Source organism: Octopus bimaculoides, chromosome 12 (genome assembly GCF_046866305.1).
Source record: "Octopus bimaculoides isolate indiv1 chromosome 12, ASM4686630v1, whole genome shotgun sequence".
Classification (NCBI taxonomy): domain Eukaryota; kingdom Metazoa; phylum Mollusca; class Cephalopoda; order Octopoda; family Octopodidae; genus Octopus; species Octopus bimaculoides.
In genome coordinates this window covers 68,445,274-68,464,986 of record NC_142939.1, presented here as the reverse complement: position 1 = coordinate 68,464,986, position 19,713 = coordinate 68,445,274, and the positions used below count along the sequence as shown (strand labels likewise).

Sequence of the window (19,713 nt, the reverse complement as noted above, 5' to 3'; positions counted from 1 at the left end):
AATTTTTGTTTCAACATTCGTGTGTGGAGAGAGAGAGAGACAGACAGACAGGCAAGCAGGCAGAGAAAGAAAGATGTATAGGTATGACCAACGACCTTCACGTGAGTTTAGATGTTTCAACCGTGCCTGCGCTTAGTTCAGTTGCAGTCGTTTCTCGTGTCTGTTCTTTAGCCATACTCGTTATGACAAAGGTTTTCAGAAGTACATCGGATTTGAGAGATGTATTGCTTGTCGTTGTTAGTTTATGTATTATTTATATGTATATATTTATATATATATATATATATATATATATATATATATACAGAGAGAGAGAGAGAGAGAGAGAGAGAGAGAGAGAGAGAGAGAGAGAGAAATGCATAGATATGTTTATATGTATGTAGCTAGATAGACAGCTAGCTAGCTAGAAAGACAGAGATAGATAGATAGATTAGAAGACAGAATGAAAGACAGTTGAACCACTTCTTCATGAAATTTTGTATTTGTTTCATATTTCGCAGTTTGTTTTTATTGAATTATTTATAAAATACATAAAGTAGCCAGAAATTTATATGGTTTCGTAATTAAAACAGCGCAGAAAATGTAGCACAACACAAATAGAAAAAAAACAAAACTTTCCATTTGAAAGAGTTATAATTCTTACTCTTATAAACATAATAATTTGAAAGAATACTAACGAAATTATATGCAGCTACTAAGGCTGCAACTGTAACAGCAAATGAATTTATTTCAGGTATATTTATTTCATCAACGCTACAATACTGTTTTAAGGGGTTTTAAGTTAAACCCGATTACTCTCTCCAAAGAGCTGCACACCCTTATGGCTTCGAGGGCGATTGCTTAAAAGATGTGCTTCATGAAAAACAGTCAATATTTGGAAAACTTTATTTCATCGGAAATTAAAACGAAAGAATGCATAAATAACTTTAGACATTCGAAAATCTTCCACTAGTGTGTGATAAGTCGCTTGCTTACCAATCGCACGGTTCCGAGTTCAGTCCCACTGCGTGGCACCTTGTGCAAGTGCCTTCTACTATAGCTTCGGACCGACCAAAGCCTTGTGAGTGGATTTGGTAAACATAAACCAAAAGTACACACACACACATATATAATGTGTGTGTGTGTGTGTGTGTGTGTGTGTGTGTACCGCATTATCGCTTGTTCATGTCCCCGTAACTTAGCTATGCGGCAAAAAAGACTGATAGAATAAGTACTAGGCTTACAAAGAACAAGTCCTTGGGTCGATTTGTTCGACCAAAAGCGGTGCTCCAGCATGGCCGTAGTCGCATTTCTGAAACAAGTAAAAGAGTAGTTTATCACTCTTTTGATGCAAATATACCCGCGCACACGGGCGAGCGCGCACATGTACGCATATCTATACACGCACACATATATGTAAATGTATGTGAATTTCTTTTACTTCATTGTTTTTAATACGGGAAAAGATTCGCCAACAGGAATCTGCGAAGGTCTTGGAAAACTGTCACCCAAGGAAGTAAATGTTGAATACAATTCTATGGACGTTCTTGAAATACAACTTGCTTAATGTACGTGTATAACTTCTCGTAATGCCACATTTATCGTAATTCATCGAAATATTCTCTGATAAATCGACATTACTTATTTTTAGTTTTGATTTCACAATCAGGTCAAAACCAGGTGAAAGATCGATAAATTAACAGTTGTTCTGCTTCTTAAAATATAAAAATCAATGAAATCACCCAACTATTTTTAAGGATGAAAGAGATTTCTGTCACGGATATAATTACGGAGAACACCTCTGTGTATCTTTCTCGAAACAGTCGCTATGATCTGATACTCTGAGAATATTCCAGCTCAGTATATTCCCTTCCATTTGGTTTGGATATCCATTTACACATAAAATTACAAGGATTTCGTATTTGGAATCATCGAACTTAGTCTCCACAGAGAAGTTTATTTATAGGTTGAAATGCTGACTTCAATGCGTTCAATAAAACAATAATAGGAGAATTTACAAGCTAAAAGGAGTCACCAAAGCTTTCAGGCTTTCAGCGTCGTAATCAATTATTAAAGCAAAGAATGAAGAACTAATTTTTTTCTTTTAAGCTTGATTGAGGAATTATCTTTTGAAGCTGAGACAATAGATGGAAGAGGGATAATCATCCCCCGTCTTGTGAGTTTGTGTGTGTGTGTGTGCACATGCGTGTGTATGTATGTAAATGGATAGATGTCCATTTACACACACACACAAACGATATGTGTGTGTTTGTGTGTATTTATATACATTGATAAATATATGAGTATGCATGTAGATAGATAGACAGACAGACAGCTAGACAAAGTGACAGACACACAGACAGACAGCTGGATAGAGAGACAGACACACAGACAGACAGCTGCATAGAGAGACAGACACACAGACAGACAGCTGGATAGAGAGACAGACACACAGACAGACAGCTGGATAGAGAGACAGACACACAGACATACAGCTAGATAGAGAGACAGACACACAGACATACAGCTAGATAGAGAGACATACACACAGGCAGACAACTAGATAGACAGACATACACACAGACAGACAACTAGATAGACAGACAGACACACAGACAGACAACTAGATAGACAGACAGACACACAGACAGACAACTAGATAGACAGACAGACACACAGACAGACAACTAGATAGACAGACAGACACACAGACAGACAACTAGATAGACAGACAGACACACAGACAGACAACTAGATAGACAGACAGACACACAGACATACAGCTAGATAGAGAGACAGACACACAGACATACAGCTAGATAGAGAGACATACACACAGGCAGACAACTAGATAGACAGACATACACACAGACAGACAACTAGATAGACAGACAGACACACAGACAGACAACTAGATAGACAGACAGACACACAGACAGACAACTAGATAGACAGACAGACACACAGACAGACAACTAGATAGACAGACAGACACACAGACAGACAACTAGATAGACAGACAGACACACAGACAGACAACTAGATAGACAGACAGACACACAGACAGACAACTAGATAGACAGACAGACACACAGACAGACAACTAGATAGACAGACAGACACACAGACAGACAACTAGATAGACAGACAGACACACAGACAGACAACTAGATAGACAGACAGACACACAGACAGACAACTAGATAGACAGACAGACACACAGACAGACAACTAGATAGACAGACAGACACACACACAGACAGACAACTAGATAGACAGACAGACACACACACAGACAGACAACTAGATAGACAGACAGACACACACACAGACAGACAACTAGATAGACAGACAGACACACACACAGACAGACAACTAGATAGACAGACAGACACACAGACAGACAACTAGATAGAGAGACAGACACACAGACAGACAACAAGAAGAGAGAGAGACAGACACACAGACAGACAACTAGAGAGAGAGAGAGAGAGACACACAGACAGCTAGAGAGACAGACAGACACACAGACAGCTAGATAGAGAGACGCACAGACAGATAGATAGATAGAGACACACATACAGATAGATAGATAGAGAGACACACAGACAGATAGATAGATAGAGAGACACACAGACAGATAGATAGATAGAGACACACATACAGATAGATAGATAGAGAGACACACAGACAGATAGATAGATAGAGAGACACACAGACAGATAGATAGATAGATAGAGAGACACACAGACAGATAGATAGATAGAGAGACACACAGACAGATAGACAGACAGTTGGATAGAGAGATAGAGAAAGACAGACAGTTGGATAGAGAGACAGAGAGACAGACAGCTGAATAGAGAGACGGAGAGACAGACAGCTGGATAGAGAGACAGAGAGACAGACAGCTACGATGTTGTGCTCAGCAGAAGGGGACACGCCAGCCATTCTGCGTCGGTACGCTGGAAATCCCTCCCTCAAAATCATTAGACTCAATTTAGACAGTTATGTGAAGCTGTTGGAGATCTTGATCAAACCATAGCTGGAAAGGGTTGCTACTAGATGGTTATATGTCTGAAAGCAGAATTTGTTTCCATGTCATACCTCCAGAAAGGGTGAGGAATGATTGGAGAATTTTTACGACATCACCGGACTTATTTTCTGGCCTCCCAATTGTCACGATTGTAATTCCATGGATCGCTTCGTGTGACCTGCAGTTGAGAAAGACACCTTACTGCCTTCTACATGAAGTTGGTAGCCAAGATCAAGAAGGTCTTTCGCCAGATTCCAGAACTGTCTTGAGGCCATGGTGAAATATGAGAGCGGCTAATTTAAGTAAACTCTTATCTCCGAGCAATAGTCCTAAAAAAACCCATATATTTAATTAAATACATCGATATATATATATACGGCTGATAATTCGCTTTCCACTCGTGATATTTTAATAAGAACATTCTTTCTTATATTTATTGTTATGTATACATGCATATATACAAGAAGAAATAATATTTGTCTCTAATAGAAGCAAAAGGGTTTATAGGACAGCAAAAGAAGTACTCAAGTATAAATGAGACGAAGATAAAGAAGCATTGGTTATAGAACAAACATTAAATTTGAGTCAAAGACTTTACATTCAACCCCACCCCTCAAAAATGTAATCATATATAAAAATCACCATGGTTCACAAACACATAAAAACTAATACATATACATACAATCACAGAAGGTAAATATATAATCGAATAAAGTACAAATAGAACGGCCAATCAAAAATGTTAAATATAAACAGCTAAATATTCAAAAACTACCAAAAAACCTAAAAGACAAATATAAAATAAGTAAAGGTAAAAATAAAATAAATATCCACCGATTAAAAAAAGAGTAACGAGATGATTAAATTATGTTTTTAAATTCATTTTTTGTGAAATATTTGAAAAGATATTTGTAAAACGTCTCTTACCTCCCTCATCCAAGTACATTCAGATTTCATAAGTAAACATACTTCCTCAGGTAAAATTCACATAGTCTTGAAAAAAAAGTATTTTACTCCATCCACACAAGTATGTCCAAAAGTTCATAATAAGTAGACTTCCAAGGTTAAATTCAACATTCACACACACACATATATATATTTATATATATATATAAAATGGCGGTGACGCCCTCATTCGGATAAACAGGAGACACTCAACAGATCAAAATTTTTTTAAAAGAAAGAAAGTTTTATGAAAAGCGTATATAAGTTAAAAGAAAACCACATCAATGGACCAGTCCAAATTTTCTAATAAAAAATAAAATCTATTACTAAACACCTAGATGGCTGTAGTTAACAGAAATTCAACGTCGCCGGTTTCAAATCCCCGTAACGCTAAACAATTTTATTACATTTACTTTTATTTCTATACATTTTCAAAAAGGTGGGCGAAAACGTATGGTTGCAAAAAGGGATCATCTCAGTAAATGTATTCAAAGTTTTTGGCCCAAAAGACTTAAGGTCTGCAATGGATTTCTTTATATACACATATTTATATTTACTCTGAAGTTTGAGTGGTGGTGCTGTATGTAAAGACGTTGACTCAAATTTAATGTTCTATAACCAACGCTTCACACACACACACACACACACACACACATATATATACACTTATGACATTTACTCTACACAATCCGGAAATAAAGACATGTTTTGCAATGGACCACGTTAAAGTTATTTGTGATGCCAAGTTTGAGAACGAGTTCAAAATAGTTTCGTTGAAAGCAAAGATTCAGATGTATGTGAGCCAACCTACGTCACTTCCTAGAAGTGTACCGACGCATAATTTCACAAGTAAAATGTGATCAGGGCGTTACGTTTGACTAGAAGACTTTAGTAAACAGAACCGACTGGAGAAGTAGATATGTTCTGGTTAGATCAGACGAAATCAAATGAAACCTGAATAAAACAGGTTTGAGATTAGTGAGAAATCCCCAGCTTAGAGTTCACTTTGACAAACGATAAATGGAAAGCAAGAGAATGACCTCTTGCTATGGCGAATGAACAGAAGTTTCTTTGATATACGGTAGGCATGGAGATTTTTCTCCTCCGTGGAGCGGCTAACATACTTTTGAACCGGATCTTGATGCATCTAAGCATTAATGCAAGCGAGAAAAACTTACCCAATTATAAAACAGCAACTGTTAAATCTAGATAATTGGTAAAATTTGCTTAATTTAAGGATGTGAGTTAGCCGTATCGTTACCGTGCATGACAGAATGCTTAGTGGCATTTTTATTGATATTAGGTGCTAAGGTGAAATGCCGACGGATTTGACTTAGCCTTCCATCCTTTGAAGGTGGTCGATGTAATCGTCTTCCACTTCACCTGAAATAGCTGGCCTTGGGCTAAAGTTTAAAACCAATATTTGTTTAAAGAAGGCATTGACCTGAAACCCAAATTTTGAAAACGTCGGTCCATTTAGTAGTCAGTTTCACACATATTAAACCGTAAGGTAGACTATATCCATGAATCTGTCTATTCATCTCGAACCGATTGAGACAGATTTTAAGAAATGCCTGAAACAATCACTAATAATACGTGAAGTGGGGATTTTTGTCGCAAATGTAGATGCTTGTAAGGTGTGTAGAAGTAAAGAGAGCTTTTAATTTTGATCACGTCGTTACCTGATGGGATGCCAGCATCAGCATGATGAAACGAACGTCAGTATGTGTCACACATTTTTGACAACCTAACAATGATAATACTATGGAATGGATCTTAACTGTTGCATTTCGGAGGAAGTGTTGTTTATGACAATCATATCATCATTTCGTATTCGTATCGAAACTGTTATTAAACACGAAAACCGAACAAAATCATATACTAAATATAAAACATTAATAACATTCAATCTTTATATATAACTGCGTATATATTCTATCAGGATATTACACAGAGCAACCATACTACAGCATTATGAAAGAAAGGTTTGACGTCTTTTATGTGTCACTAGATTTATGTTAACTTATCATTTAATTTTTCTAATGTACATTATTCATTTATATATATATATATATATATATATATATATATATATATATATATATGAAACCAATTCGTACATTAAATATTTAATATAAAGGCAAATATATATAATTGTATATTAGGATAACAAATGCAAATAATATATAATATCAACGTGAGAATATCAGTATTTATACTGCAAAATAGTACATATAAGGTAAAAATGTTCGAGATATTTAAGTGAGAATGGAACAGGAAGGACAAACTAGTGTGTCTATGGTGGAGAGAGAATTGTGGAACGGTCAGAATTCATTGAAGATAATTTCATTAATATAAAACAGTTGCATTAAATGTGTCTACGAAATTGATGTCCTCTGGTTATCGTTAGTTTCAGCAAGGTGTGTGAGTAGAATCTATTATGGCGGAGATTTGCCTCTTCGGTATCAATATACATACATACATACATACGTACATACATTGCATACATTACATACATATATACATACATACATACATACATAGTAAGCATTGAGTCATAATTTACAATTTCACATTAGCAGCAAAGATTATATTTAAATTCATGTTACCATTCTAAATATAGATCTCTAATCACCGCTGTTTCCTCTTTCCCTTTAAATCACACTATGTGTACTCAGGTATGGACTTACCAAAATAGACACACACACACACACACACACACACACACACACATACACACACACACACAGATACAATATGTATGCGCACGCGCGTGTGTTAACAAATGCCAAAACCACACCAACACATAATGTGGCCCTAAAATACATTTCTTATGTCGCTGATCTTTACCTGAAATTTTCTATGCGGAAAACTACGACTCGCACATAAGCTGTCCGCACTTTACCCCTAAATGTTTGAGGAGTTAGGCATCGTTTTCTTTTACAGAACTACACGAATGCATATTTGAGTGCATAAAATTTTCGTTCATATTCTTCCAGAGATATTTAGATAAAATTCCTGCCTAATCACTTCAGAATAAGTTGCTTTACTAATGCAGTCTGGAGAAAACTCTCATTTGAGCACTTTCATATAACATAACATTTTCATCTAAAAACGAGAGTAAAGGGAAGAAACTGAGGATCTTTCTAATTTGGCGGGCGCCACTTGTTTTCTTAACGAAACACTTTCAAACTTGGGACACTGGTAGAATGTGTCTTATAAAACATCTTTTACTCTTAGTGTTATTGAGAACATTTTATCTTTTTAATGTTATTTCGTGTTAAAATTCTCGTATATCGGTAATTTCAACCAATCACTGACGCCTTTTGAGGTGAAAACTATTACTGCTGTGGAATGTAAACAAAACGTTCTAGCGGTGTAATGGGATCTTTTCCCTGGAATAAAATTAGTGCCGTTGTTTGTCAACAACAACAATCGGCGGTACTGTTATTTATGACATCGTTCGTGCGTTTCAACTACCTTTAGATTTAGGGTTAGGGTTCGGGTTTTAGAGTTAGGGTTAGGGTTTGGCACAAATGCTCATAACCCTAACCCTAAATGATATATTTCACGAAAGGGTGATGAAATATAATAATAATGGGCAACAGATATCATATAAGTAAAGCAGTGAAGAAATTTGGTTAAATAAACATATATTAGAGGATGGTGAATAGTTCCTGGTTTCGGGGAAAATAAAACACAGGTGAACCATTTAATTATGATTCACGAACTTCTTAGAGGAGTAGACAGTATACGGACACAGATCATGTGTCGGTAGACAATTGAAAAAGATGTCTTCTTGGGGCTAAAAAATAGTAACGTCGTCCTCCGTTGGACTGCTACTTTTCATTGGCAATTTCCTTTAATGCTGTCAGTTCTATTGGATATGGAATCAGGTTAAATATTTGCAGAAGCATTATGAAGGTAATTCAAACAGCCAGCCCTGTCACATTCGATATCATGCTGAATTCCCCTGAGAAATACTTTAACGGTAAGCCTGTCTGCGGAGTACTCATCCACTTGCATGTTAATTTCACGAGCAGGCTGTTCCGTTGATAGGATCAAGTTGAAGTCTTGTTTTCGTAACTGGAGTAGAGCCAGTTAGCTTGATCCATGTTGGTACGTCACAGGAGTAGACTGCACACTAAAGGATATATAATCAGAAGTTCTCTCATCTAATGTGATTGGAATTTCACTAATACGTCAACATGTAATTTGGTTGTGTAATTTTGTACAATTGCGCTGGCAATGCCTCACGGATGGGACGTGCCACTCGACTACTCTTTCAACTGACATTATGACTCTGCTCACATTCTTTCGGCTAACATTTTACTTACCGTGTCGTATTTCAGTGGGAGGTTGCCAGTACTTGTTAAGTACTTGCTAGTGTTGGTATTGTCTGTGCGTATGTATGTATATTTATATATGTGTTATGTATGTATTTATATATGCGTGTATTAATGTATGTTATGTATGTATGCATATATGTATGTATGTATTTGCGTGTCTGTGTGTGTTTGTGCATGTATGTACGTATGAATGTATGTATGTACGTACGCACGTATGTATGTATGTAAAAGAGGATAAAAAAAAAATTATTAATAAATTGATAAAATCATAATCTATTGTTCTGCAATAAAAATGATGAAAACATTTAATTTCAGCATGATTAAGCTGGGCGTCAATCGTGAAAAGTAGAAAGGTAAAATAGTGGAAAATAAATAATACAGAGTCTTATATGTGCGTTAAGCGTTAATAATAATAGCGAATTGATCTCTCAGAAAACTGTAGTGATTAATCTAAAGATAAGTGTAAAATTCTAATGATTAAAAGAAGTAGGTTCGCCATTTTGAAGTTGAAAGGGAAAACTATATTTCTATATTCCAATCAATCTAAACGTGACATCATTTCACTATTAACATGCGTAAAACAATGTATTCAAGCGAAACGATTACATCGTAGTCAAAAGGAATGCAAAACCGTAAGGAAATTATGTACACAAACAGATAAAATATAAATGAATGGATAATTATAATACGTACCACAGCATAATTCAATCCTTGTTAATAGTTATTGTTTAAAATTTGAATTATTTAGAGTTTAGACCCAAAGCAACGCCTCAGTAGATTGTAAGGATTAACATTAATTTTCAGACGTGGAATTGCTTTCACACTAAAGCTCAATCAACATACCGCGAATATATATATATATATATATATATATATATATATATATATATATATATACATATTCTTTTTCTTTATTTGTTTCAGTCATTTGACGGCGGCCATGCTATAGCACCGCCTTTAGTCGAACAAATCGACCTCTGGACTTATTCTTTGTAAGCCTAGTACTTATTCTATCGATCACTTTTGCAGAACCGCTAAGTTACGGGGACGTAAACACACCAACATCGGCTGTGAAGCGATGTTGGGGGCACAAACAGACACACAAACTTACACATTATATGTGTGTGTGTGTGAGTGTGTGTGTTTCCGTCTACCAAACCCACTCACAAGGCTTTGGTCGGCCCGAGGCTATAGTAGACGGTACTGAACCCGGAAGCATGTGTTTGGTAAGCAAACTACTTACCACACAGCAATTCCTGCCCCTATATATGTGCATCAACATTCTCCATCGTGTATATACAGTTTTTGGGGAATTATTGCTTCCGTGTGTTAGTCAATTTTGTAAATGATGAAGCGATTTATTCTCCATTATAATTACAAATGCGAAAGTTCTACTGCAAATTTATCAGCACAGCCACCACCTTAGAAGAAATATTAAACCGACTACATACACAATACCGTCGTATAGAATTTATCAAAGATAAACCTATAATTTTTTTTGTAATATATGTTGTTTATCACTAACTAGTTTATCGAACGTGTGTTTTATCTTTAGACAAGCGTTGTTTTCTGCTTTTCTTATTTTGTTTGTTCCTATATTTTAATGTTTTAATGTTTGTTCCTATATACGAGAAATCAGGTTGTGTATGGCTGTGACGAAAGGATATATGTTTTACGCAATATGTTGACAAGAGTGTGTAACGTTTATAGACGTGACAAGTTTATATATGTTAGCCGCAACAAATGAATAAAGCATACATATGTTATTTAAGGAAAGTGTATAAGATCATTTGTTCATCAAAGCATTAAGATTCGTTGGTTTCTATAATGTTATGAGATAATATAAAGGGAAAACGTAGTAGATAACAGAAATATGTTATTAATACAATATTATTAATACAATATTAGATATCTATCTGTCAACGCGTGTCCGGCGGTACTCCTCACCAGGAAAAAAATGATATAACTTACCTACTCCTTTGAGATACATAATGAGAATACTCATGGAGTATTTTCGGATGCTTCTCATCAAAGTAGGCCAAATGATTATAATTTTAACAAACCACTATACTTTTCCTCACTTTTTAAAAGGGAGAGAATTAAGCTGTGGCAGTTCATGAACAGTTGACATCATGCTAAATTTAAACAAAAATTGCAGTAATAGTTGAGGCCTAACAAGTCATCGAATTTCTAATTGACTGCAGAATATTTGTTGTTTAATAGAAGGAACAGACAAAAGAGAACCAAAATTAAGTGCAGTTCGAAAAATTCGGAAGGGAAACAGATGAATGTTGTGTCTCAATGATTTTTGTTATAATGATTAACGGCTTCGTTTTGTTGGTTTCATATATTTCAGTTAATAGGACTAAAGATGGCTGGATATTTAAATAGATGAGCCAGAAATCTGGAAAAAAAAGTGGCATAAAAATTTGATAAATGTAAAATGATTCAAAATGTTATGTTTTTCTCGTGACGTGAGTAGAGTCTGCAAACTGTGGTAGTCGTTGGGAAGACACAACATTAGGGTAATAGGATGATTGCACTAGCAGGAGGCAATTTTTCACGTGCCTGTTGCTTGTTTACGAAATGTAGTAGAATATGGGTAGCTACTGGGGTAAACATACATAGAATCTATCATAATAATTTATTGTGGTCTTTTGTACAGTGTGTGCAGTCCACTATTGATATATGTAAACATGGGAGAGAGTGACTTGAAAAATATTAACTTGTAGCACTGCCCCAGTATGGCTGCAGCCTTAGGGCTGAAACATACAAAGGAATGAAAGAATAAAGTTTCAGTTGCAAATGAAAGTCATCTGAGATCAAATTTGAATTTTAAAAAAAACGAAAAAACAAACAGGTAACACGAAATTGTTTAGAATAATCTCGGAGAGGTAAAATAGTTAAAGAGAAAAGCGTTTGAGTTTTGCTTTATTTTTGAATCGGAATCGATTTCATGAGTTGAGTTTGGGTTATAATTCAACGGAAATGAATGAATGAAGTTAGGTTCAAAGTGACTTCAGTGACAATTAGATGTATACAAAGCAAATAAAAAGTACATGCAAGTATTCTGCACTAGTCTATTCGGTAAGTAGAGATTTTGCATCAGATTTTCGCTGTGGAGGGGAATATTTTAATTTCAAGTCGAGACTATATCGACCTATGGAGTACTAGGAGTACTAGGTCACATGTTCACTGACAAACGAAAACAGTGAAGAAGCTTCCAGGACGATAAGTAAACAATTCGTCTTAACGTGAAGATTATTTATTGTAGCAACTGTTAGTTTTAGTCTTAAGAAAGACTGTCGATTCTCTTAAACTCACGCAATAATGATTCTGCACGTTTCCATGGAGTTGTGCAGATAATAATTAAACAATAATTTATTTCTTTTTTGAAAAAAAAAGCATCGAAATCAAGGTTTGAAAACAGTATTTAATTAAAATAAAAAGATCTCATTTGCAGCAAGATTATATTAATTCACTTCGAGGTTAGTTTTCAAAATATGCAGAATGTGTTAAAGGAAATGTATTCAGCGAAAATCCTCGAATGTTCGGATTACGTGAGATGACAGCATCTTATATACATGCAAACACACACACACACACATATATATATATATATATATATATATATATATATATATATATATATATATATGTTGTTGTACTTGGGGATGGTCATGTTGCCAGTTTAGCCAATAAAAACACACGCACTGTATATTTGGTGTTAATTTTTTTTTTCACCTTTATATTACATTAATCTTAATCTTAATCTTATTTCGGCCAGAGTTCTTTCGTCACACTTCTGTGACCTCATCAGTGGTCCTTTGTTTCCTTCTTCTTTCTTATGTGTGTCTCACCTTGCTAACTATCAGCCATTTTGTATTTTGTATTCCTATTGTATGTGTCTACGCATGCGTGTCCTTCAATGTGTCTGTGTCTTTTGTAAGTGCATGTGTGTATGGGGAGTGTTTGTATCACCTATATTCTCTGTTAATACGTGTTCGTTTGTATTAGTTTTTATTTATTTATATGTTCATGTGTGTTTTTGTTTTTTTTTATACAAAACCTATGGCCTCCAAGTACCTGATCCACCGGAACTCGGCTATTGCGGACAATGCCAAATTCAACATATTGATGGCAGACCTCGTCAGAGTAATGCGAAATGTCTCCTGCATGTGCGACCCTACAGAATTAAAGAGACATATACAACATTTCGTCCACCGCATGCAGTTCTCGGGTTACAGCCATAAAGAAAGGATCAGGGTTTACAAAGGAGCTATGAAGAAGTTTGAAACAATCAAACGCAACGATAGGAATGGGATTTGCCCACTCTATAGGAGCAAATCATGGAACACCATAGAAAGAACTAAGAAGAAAATAGGGAAGGCAAGCTCATGGTACAATAGCCACAAGTACCAAAGCGTCATGTTCGTCGACACCACCCCTAGAGGCGAACTGGCGTACCGCTTTAGCAGGGCCCTAGACAAACTTAAGCTAAGAATTAAGGTTGTTGAAAGGCCAGGCAACCCTATCAAATCCCTTATCAGTAGAACATACCCTTTCAGTAGAACCCCCTGCACTGATAGGAACTGTATCGTATGTAGATTTAGCCCACAAACGAACTGCAAAACCAGAAATGTGGTCTATAGTATAAGATGTACAGAGGGACGATGCAGAAATAAGACAACGACATATGTAGGCGAAACAGCAAGGAGTATAGGGGAGCGGGCAAACGAACATTGGAGGGAACTTAAGGAAGGGAAGAACTCATCAGTTCTGTACCAGCACGCTGAGCAAGAACATAGAGGCTCAATCAACAACATAGAAATTAAAATCTTATCTACACATAGCAGTGATGCAGCACTTAGACAAATTACTGAAGCTACACACATAATAGAAGGGAAACCTAGCCTGAATAGGAAACTAGAATGGAACACTAACATACGCCACTAACAAACCACAGCATGTGACAACATGTTACCCATAAACCAATAATAGGAACAAAGTATAATACAATACATAGATAAACAAATGGAATTAAATACTACATACGTTAACAAAATTTAATTAAACACAAAAAAAAAACACACACACACACATGAACATATAAATAAATAAAAACTAATACAAACGAACACGTATTAACAGAGAATATAGGTGATACAAACACTCCCCATACACACATGCACTTACAAAAGACACAGACACATTGAAGGACACGCATGCGTACACACATACAATAGGAATACAAAATACAAAATGGCTGATAGTTAGCAAGGTGAGACACACATAAGAAAGAAGAAGGAAACAAAGGACCACTGATGAGGTCACAGAAGTGTGACGAAAGAACTCTGGCCGAAATAAGATTAAGATTAAGATTAATGTAATATAAAGCTGAAAAAAAAAAATTAACACCAAATATACAGTGCGTGTGTTTTTATTGGCTAAACTGGCAACATGACCATCCCCAAGTACAACAACATCTGTTTCAACACACGATTTCACATAAAAAATCTTGCAAAACAATATATATATATATATATATATATATATATATATATGTAATTTGTTTCTATCATTAGACTGCTGTCATGCTGGAGCACAGCTTTGAAGAACCTTTAATAAAATGAATCGACCATATGTTTTTTTTTTTTTTTGCCGAACCGATGGCGTGTGTGGAAGTGAAGCCTTACCGCAGGGACATAAAAGATGACCGGTATGGGAAGGAATATAAATGTTGCACGGATGGTAGTCGAACCAAGAACGAAAGGTCAGGCTTGGCCGTACACGCACACACACACATACATATGTACACACACATACGCATCTGACAAAAACATCCATATACATATGTATACATACACACACACACACACACACACACACACACACACACATATATATATATATGTGTGTGTGTGTGTGTGTGTAATTCTACAGAAAGTTCATGTTTATGGGTACACTTATGCACGCAGCGACTCAAAAAGATTTGTTATCAAGTGACCACACGATCAAGGAATTTGGCCTTTGTTCCAATTTAAATATTTGCATGTGTTTCCTCCTGCCGAGAACCCTATTATAAATGTGCAGTTGTTGTGACGACGTTTTGCGTGCAGATGGTAAACAAAAAGAAAAATCACAGTACCGCACAGAAAGCCTAATGCTGAACTAAACTAAAAGCAATCCGGGGTATATATATTAATCTGATTACGTTTTATACTTTGAATGATTTATGTATAAACATATTTATCTATTTCAGATTGTCTTGTATTTGTATTAGTCTATTTCGGAAGCTATATTATCGCATAATGTGTAATTATCGTAAATAACCGTGGCTTTATTGTATTAGATGGCTGACAGTGAACTGCTCATCTTCACTTCATCACGTTGAAGACTACGAAGATAAATTCGGAAACGTCCCACTGAACCTGTCTCTCTGATAGATTTCAGTAGAATGGCAGATAAGATTTAAACAGAGCTAACAATGTAAAGCCAACCGTAGCTAGGAGAATTCGATAAATTATTTCAAATAATTTCATTTCGGGCTAGAAGAGATTCGTCGGATAAATGGTTGGAATAGATTATCTGAACAACTTATAACGTCCCAATGGTAAGCCAATCCACTAATTCATCTCTCTTTATCTAATATTCTTCCTAGCCTATTCTGCTCCAATAACCTACAACGTCCCTCTTTACCAACTTCTCTCCCAATCTTTTTCTCTCTATATATGTGTATGTGTACATATCTCTACACACATGAATGCACACACTCATATGTGTATATATATATATATATATATATATATATATATATATATATATATATATATATATATAGCGACAGAGAAATACAAGTGACGGGAGAAAACGGACAAATTTGGAAAAGAAAAAAGTAAAGACCAAAAGAAATAAAGGAAAATGCTACACCATTATGAAATGCGTGAAAAATAAATCATTTCCTTCTTACCTTTCTAAGTGTTTGTGGTGCGCAAGATTTCGATTTCCACAGGTGAACCATACTTCTGATTTCTCATTCAGACATCTAATCTTATTCCTTACTTGTTCTTTTTTCGTTTCTTTTCAATATTCATCTGGTGAAAATCAGTTCTGCTTATTCTTTTCTACTCTAAGCACAAGGCTCGAAACTTATGGAGAGAGGGCCAGTAGACTAGATCGACCCCAGCACGCAACTTGTACTTAATTTATCGACCCCGAAGGGTGAAATGCAAAGTCGACCTCAGTGGTATTTGAAACTCAGAACGTAAAGACAGACGAAATGCAGCTAAGCATTTCGCCCGACGTGCTAACGTTTCTGTCAGCTCGCCATTTTGATTTTATTTACCTTTCTGCATTGTCCCAGTATGATAATAAATTCGAACTTACTGCAAGGGTGTCAATCTATACATACAGAGATAGACTGTTACCTCCAAATTGCTGAAAAACAAGAAATGTTATTTCAATCATTTTTCTGTAGAGAAATCTTAAATACATTTGTTTATGTCATAGAAAACCTAATACATTTTCAGTTTTATCAGAGATGTTTCTTTTTATGTCTTATTTCGATACCTTAAAATAGTGTTTATACACCAAGTAGTTTGCAATTATATATAATTGAATAGCCTGAACACGATAAGCTACCCCTATTTTGCAGAGAACAGTGTCGGCGGCCAGCCGCCAACACGTCTTTCTGTAAAATAGGGGTAGTTTATCCTGTTCAGGCTATATTATTAGCATTATCCTGCGGTTGAGAATTGAAAAAAATCACTTCTTTAACTTTCTAAGACATCTCAAAGGTTCTGAAAGCAAACTTCGTTTGTTTGTTTACGTTTATCGTAATTCGAATTTAATATATATAATTGCTTTTTAAGTAGTTTTATTTATTTAACGCTTAGACATGTTCTCGGTTTACTTCTTGAAAATGTCGTTGTTCACATATATGATGTCTCTATGAATCTTCACTTTCCTAAATAATATAACATTGAGGTTCGACAAATTTAATCGTCTTCCAATGCCTTTCTTTAGTTGTGGGCTATATAAACAACACGTGTGTTGCTGTTTCGACATCTGGTGAAGTGAATTATCAATGAACAAATAGCTGTCACAAGGGACTCTAAAATAATAAGATATCCGTCTTTAATATATCCTAAATCGGAAACTTGTTTTAGCGGCTATATTTCAACAGTTCGATTAATGACATAGTTCTGAACAATTTATAATTTATTCCGAAGCATTCTCAGCGAGATATAATTAACTCAGTTTTGTGAAATTGACATTGATAGGTTTGTTCTCACATTGACAATGCTGCTACTACACATAAAATAATTATGGCCTCTATCCAGAAAAGAACCACTCGACTGATTAGAAGATTAGAATAGGGTCCCTGACAGAGACGTTTCAGCGTCTGATATATTGGCGTGATGTTCTCTCTCTCAACCTCTTCTATCTCTAATAGAGTAGCCTCAGGCCCTCGGAGCTAAGGCAACCACCACAACAAGAATTTCTCTCCTAATCGTCTCTCTTGCTGTCATCACTCCCGTGAACAAACCCCTGGTTCGGCTCTCATTACTACACCCAGTTCTTTTTCGAACAAAATAGGTTTGTTTTAGAAGAAATAATCTTTAGTAATAATTATATCAAGTCGATAAGATGACACATTCACATATATTTGTCGACGGCATTAATATTAGTGTTAAACTATATAAATTCATAAGTTTTATTGAGGAGAATACATTGATGTATTTTCTTTTCTAATGATTGTAAAAGGGTTATCTATGCACACATTTTACCCTTCGGAGGTGTGTGTGTGTGTGTGTGTCACTTGGTCAGAAGAATAACTGCGACACCAATGAATGTATTTAGACCATCTGGAACTGGAGGGTAGAAGTTGTTTAAAACCTACGAAATGGTCTGATATAAATGTTTGTAACAAAGACACCCTGGCTAACGATATCTCTGGCCCATGGTGGTTAAACTCAGCTACTAAATGGGTCAAATGCTAAATTATATAACATACTTTTGAAAGATGGGAAGAGATACATCTCTCTCCCCCCCTCTCTCTCTCCCATGCACAAATACACAATATCATAAAACTCAACATTTCCGGTGACAAAGTGTATATCTCTAAGCAGTTATGATTTAATATTTTCTACATTAAAAAATGAAACAATTATGCAATCCGATAGCAACGAAGGAATGGACAATCAAGTTTTATTGATGACATCACATCTCTTCTGAAGTCAGGGGTTCCATCGATCTGTGACGAGTGTGGCAGGTAAATTCGGATGACTCCTGGTAAAGTTGAGATTTCGTATAGGAAATGGTTTATTGCATCTCAATATTTCTGCCGGGGGGGGGGGATATATAACTCTTTCATCCCTTTGTTTTTTTATGCGAGTATATATGTAGAGTATTAAATCTTTATAACTCAGCAAGGATCCTTTTGATAGAATTCTTCTATTATAGCTTCATTCAAAGCTAACATTGATACCTCAACATAATAATGCCCTTTCCTTAGGTCAGCACAGAATACAATAATAAAATGTAAATTAACGTGAAAGTAATATCATCTATTAAAAGCAAAGATCGTTTCATAGGCTTAGAATCAAATATCAAATTTGTCATACAAAATGGGAAGATGTTTCAATTACATTTCTTCTGAATTGAGAAATTATTTGTCAAACTGAAAGTAAATGATGCAATCTTACTCTGTGGCGTATATAGCTGTTTGAAAGGGGCTGTGAAATATGGTTTTGAAGCTGTAGCCATTAGGTACATCACGCAGATATATCGTCAGTGAGGTTTCTGAGCCTAAGAGTCTTCAGGCCTTTCAAAGTCAGACCCATTCTATCGCCTTGTCGACGCAGCCGGGGTTCATCAAACCCAGCTTGCATCCCACTAGCAGCAAACTCCTAGTCTGCCCTCATTATTCAAACTCGCCGAATGGATTTCTCTGCAGCTTCAATAAGGGACTTTATACTCCTCGTTTTTGCAGCACTAGAAACTTCTAGCCTTATCAGAAATTTGCAGAATGCGCCCTCACCACACCCCAATACACACACAAACACACTTGGCCGCCCATTTAATGTGCCTCGCAATATTCCGGCCTCGCCAAATTTCTGCGATTTCTACCACAAATTCTCATCATATCGCAAGCTTCCTCTCATGAGCGTTTTCTATTTGTTCTTCCCAGGGTCCAGTCAGTTCTCACATGATCACCTGTATGTCGAAATTTGAGAAGATCATTATATCTGGCCGGAGTATTGTTGATACGATGTCATCCGATAACTTTAACCATTCCACGAGCTGCAGTGTCAACAATCTGTGGAAAGTAGGCATCATGATAGTTGAAGTGTCAGTGAATTAGATGTTTCTCCAGCTCTACTAAAAGGGATGGATTCTTTCCTG

At 35.8% G+C, this 19,713-nt stretch overlaps 1 protein-coding gene across 3 annotated transcripts in view; it reads right to left on the bottom strand.

The window, feature by feature from the left end:
* The window catches only part of LOC106881655 (uncharacterized), a 261,665-nt gene that overhangs the window by 240,972 nt on the left and 980 nt on the right, over positions 1–19,713 (bottom strand). For 2 of the 3 annotated variants that reach the window (XM_089361265.1, XM_089361267.1), the window contains exon 1: positions 4,940–5,174. The gene's annotated coding sequence lies outside the window, so the exon portion shown is untranslated. Of the gene's footprint in view, positions 1–4,939; positions 5,175–16,276; positions 16,744–19,713 lie in introns of those variants that run through there. The other variant, XM_089361266.1, reaches the window with a different exon arrangement.